Source organism: Hylobates moloch, unplaced genomic scaffold (assembly GCF_009828535.3).
Source record: "Hylobates moloch isolate HMO894 unplaced genomic scaffold, HMol_V3 SCAFFOLD_15, whole genome shotgun sequence".
In the NCBI taxonomy this organism is placed as follows: domain Eukaryota; kingdom Metazoa; phylum Chordata; class Mammalia; order Primates; family Hylobatidae; genus Hylobates; species Hylobates moloch.
Genome location: NW_026652290.1, coordinates 72,649,824 through 72,654,701, shown reverse-complemented (window position 1 = coordinate 72,654,701; position 4,878 = coordinate 72,649,824).

Genomic DNA, 4,878 nt, shown 5'->3' with positions numbered 1-4,878 from the left:
TGGGCATTGCTCGCACCCAGGGAGTTCTCCTCTGGGTTTTAAGCACTGGGACAACTGAGGGCACAGGGAATAAAGACAAGGACAGAAATCACAAAGGCTGATCACTCTATCTCTATCTTTTCTTCTTCTTCATCACAGCCAATTTACTAATCCCACACCTTCTCCTCCCTTCTACTTTGCTTATTATTCTTTTTTTTTTTTTTTTAATGTTATAAGTAATGGGACAGGTGCGGAGTGATACCATCAGGCAATTTGGAGAAAAAAGGAACAACAACAATGCTCTTCTTCTGTCTGTCCTTGTGACTCTGGCCTTCTTCTAATCTGACATCAGAACTCACCACCTTCTGCCTCTCTAAGGGCTCCTCTAGGTTTCAGCGTTCTGAGATCTGTCAACTTATTTCTTGCTTTTGTGGCATCTCCCAGGTTAAGATCTGGGAAAAAAAAGCCAGCTTCCTATGCTCATCCTGTCAGAAGCCAAGAGTCGGAATTGTTTTTTTCTGTATTATTTTAATTCAAATGCTCCACTTCTTCCACTGAGGCAATTTAAAAATTAGATATAAAAAATTAGAACAATTAGAATTAAAAATAAATGGAACTTTTGAACAGGTATGGGAAGATAAATCCTCCCCATTTTGAGGGAGCTAATAAATATGCCTTAGCACAAAATTTGAATCTCTATTTTCCATAAGTTAATGAAAGTTGCAAAGCTGGCCCTTATTCATGGACATACACAAATCCATTTGCAGGGACATTTTTTTCCTAGAGAGTCTCTGAATTTCCCTAGCACTTAACTCCTGATTGTAACCACTGGAATAGGTCTTTTCTTCCTGGAGATTCTAAATATTCTGAGTAGGCTAATCTAAGGTTTCTTATGGGCTGTCACTGGGTTGAGGCATTAACTGCTATTTATTCCAGAATGGAAAGTACTTGTTCTAGACTTTCTAGGATTTTCTGAATCTCTCATTTCTTTCCCCACTATTTGCTTTCTTTGCCTTCTGAAGGTTCACTGAAAAATCAGCTCTGTGAACCACAGTGATTACCCTCACCTCTCAAAGGGGTACAGAAACTTATATGCCACCTTGAGATTACAGAAAAAAATGGGGGCATCAGAGCATGGCCAAAAACAGGTTATAGAGATAAATCAGGTGATAGTGGCAAGACAGGTTATGGCAAGTGGGGAAAGAGGAGGCTTACCTAGCAAAGGTGCTCTTGATGTATACATGAAGCTTCACAGCTAGCAGCCTTCAAAGAAAACAAACAGTAAATGTTTCTTTCAGACCTTTAAATGTACCAGACGCTCAGGAAATCTTTCCTAGATCTAGACAAAGAAAGGCCTGGTGGCCTCAATGCAGATTCTTTACAGATGCAAATCTCTCCCACAAAAGACAGCTTTGGTGGGCTACTGCTGTTTACTTACTGGGTCTCTGAACAGCCATCTCAAAACATGCCAAGGAAGTGTATTTTAAAATGAAATATTCGTATTTCCTTCATATGGGTTGCATAAACCTGTCATTGTCAAGCTTAAAGTTTCTCCACAAATGTAGGTGCTCTCAACCTAGGTGTAAAAAGGGGTATAGTGTCACCTGCCTGATGACGAAAGTCACAAATGATCTGTTCAAAGAAAAATAAAATTATGCGTTTTTTTTTTATATTAAGAGCTTAAATGTCTTTGGGAAATAAGGTCTAAATCAAAGAAAATGTAGTTATCCTCACTAAAGTCTAATATGTATGTCTAATCACAAAGGAAATAAGTCAGCTTTTTATCTAACATTGAGCTTTATCCTATATATGTAAAACTATACTATAGAAACTATAAAAATATATGTAGAAAATACACATTCCCCTCAGATAGTTCTTAAATGCTCCTGCCTAAGGCACCAAATAATAATTCATACTGTGAGTTTAGTCAGTGCAGAACACTGGAGCCACTAATGAGCAGAACAGCAATCAGTGAATGAGTGAAGGCACTGCACTTCCAATGCAGCTGAATAAAGGATCCGTTTCCTGAGAGAACATGCCATTCAAAAAAATGCACCAAGGTCAATGTAGTAAAACTCAAAATACAATTCTGTTTTGTTTTTATTTCAAAAAATGATCAAATTCAGAAGCTATCTGGTAAGTGGTAAGGCTAGTGTTTCTATAAGAATAGAGAACAGGAGATACCTTAATATTAAGATTTGGCCGGGCGCAGTGGCTCACGCCTGTAATCCCAGCACTTTGGGAGGCCGAGGCGGGCGGATCACAAGGTCAGGAGATCGAGACCATCCTGGCTAACACAGTGAAATCCCGTCTCTACTAAAAATACAAAAAAAATTAGCCGGGCGAGATGGCGGGCACCTGTAGTCCCAGCTACTCGGGAGGCTGAGGCAGGAGAATGGCTTGAACCCTGAGGGGCGGAGCCTGCCGTGAGCCGAGATCGTGCCACTGCACTCCAGCCTGGGCGACAGCGAGACTCTGTCTCAAAAAAAAAAAAAAAAAAAAAAAAGAAAGTTGATTTTAAGCAACTATCTTCTTTGCTGTTAGCCTGCTTACAATTCTTTCATAATCCTGAGAAATGTGACCGTCAGCTATTTCCATCCCCCCAGCCCTATTTTTCCTCTTATTATGCTATACATTGCATGCCCTCATTACACTTTACTATACTTTACTAAGTTGTCTTAATTTAGTAGACTACAAATTACTTCAAGAAAGGGACCTTATTATTTTCTTCACTGTCTACCTGATAGTTATCACAGTTCCCAGATCATAATAGATGCTTATCAAATGTTTGAAATTAAATAAGGTACAAAAAATGTATGATATACCACAATGTTAGGTGTACAGAATCTGATAAACGAAAGTCAAAGACCATGTGAATTATATTTTGCTCCTAACAAAACATGATCAAATCAGATGCAAACTCAAAGGAAAATATAAGTTCTTTAAGGTTTATCTCCAGGGCATTTGATGGTCTAGAAAAATATTGTCCAATATAAACATCATGGGAACTACATATGTTATTTTAAGTGTTATGGTCACCACATTAACTAAGAAGGAAGAGATGAAATTAATTTTAATAACACATTTTATTAACATATACAAAATATCATTTGATCAAAAGAAAAATCTTACTGAGACATTACATATATATATTTTTTTTTTCATTCTAAGTCTTAGAAATCTGGTATATATTTTCCCTTAATAGCACGTCTCAATTCTGAGAGCAACATTTTACGTTCTTGAAACCATATATGACTATTGGCTGCCACTTTGGACAGTATAGGTCTAAAGCAGCGAATTTCAAATTTTAATGTGCACAGGACACACTGGGGATATTACTAAAGTACAAATAATTTTCAAATATAATTGTTTTTCACCTTGGTTCTCCAAGGGCTTTGGAACTTTTGCTCACTGACTAGGTCACCTCCAGTTTCTGGAGGAGGTGAGCATGGCACCTGCAGTCATGTAGTTGGGAGGAGAGGAGCATCTTCTCATGACTTGCCATATGGGAAAAGAGGGATGGAGGGAAAGAAAAACAATTAAATTAATACATAACGTTGCTGCTGGGTAGCTATGTTAGGGTAAACTGTTACAACAAATATTCCTGAACCTCAGTGTCTTATTAAAACAAAAGATTCTCTCTCATTCTATAAATCAGCTAGAAATACCTCACCAAGGCCTAGCAAGTCATGGGGAGATGAGTAATAGAAAGAACAATATTTTATCAGTATTTTTTGTCATAAGGAAATATTTGTCATTTCTTTCTTTCTTTCTTTTTTTTTTTTTCCCCAAGACAGAGTCTTGCTCTGTCACCCAGGCTGGAGTGTAGTGGCACGGTATCGGCTCACTGCAACCTCCGCCTCCTGGATTCAAGTAATTCTCCTGCCTTAGCATCCCGAGTAGCTAGGATTATAGGTGCCTGCCACCATGCTTGGCTAATTTTTATATTTGTAGCAGAGACAGGGTTTCACCATATTGACCAGGTGAGTCGCAAACTCCTCACCTCGTGATCCACTCACCTCGGCCTCCCAAAGTGCTGGGATTACAGGCGTGAGCCACTGCATCTGGCCTAATATTTGCCATTTCTTAAAGGACTGCAATAGCTTTTAGATGAACTGTCTAATTGAGAGTGTTAGAATATTTAAATGAAATTTAAATTAGAAAATTGGAAATCGTGGCCTTGAGCTGGTGTATTTAATTTTCTTGCTGATTTCTCTGTGTGCCTTTTTATTGCTTAGGGTTTTCCAGTTGTCCAAAATATTCATATTACTCATATTTTGTTGACATGTAGATGAGTTTAAGAACCCATTTGTCGACAAACCTTTCAGAGAGAATACCTTTTATTCGATTACTATTTTTTCCTCCATCATTATGTTTTAGTTAAACTCTATCTACTGCAGACAACTAATGCACAGAGGTTCAAATCAGACCCTCTGGCTCTCATGGGTATGCTCTTTTTCACCTGTGTGTTTTTCCTTGGGAAGTAAAAAAGTATAATAACACAAGTGAAAATAAGGATAAGCTTATCAAAGACATAAACAGGATGTTTAGATTGTTGGAAGCATTTTCTTTACCATAGATAGCTTTCTATTGCTCTTCTTTAGTTTCTTTCCTCCCACTCCTGTAACAGCTCAATATTCTTAAATCTATCCTTCTCACTCTACAGATGTTGAGTTATTCCACATTTTAAGACATTACAACACTTAAGAACTATATCTTAATTATCTAGATTTATCCCCACTACTTTAGAATAGGGACTGTGCAACAATTTCTTCAAAGATTATTTGTATAAGCCTGACTCTCTACTTAGTACCTCATTGTTTCCTTTGTCTGGAATGGTTTTCTCCTCTCACAACCATTATTTATTTATATAATGATCAATCATAAAAGTTCCGATAT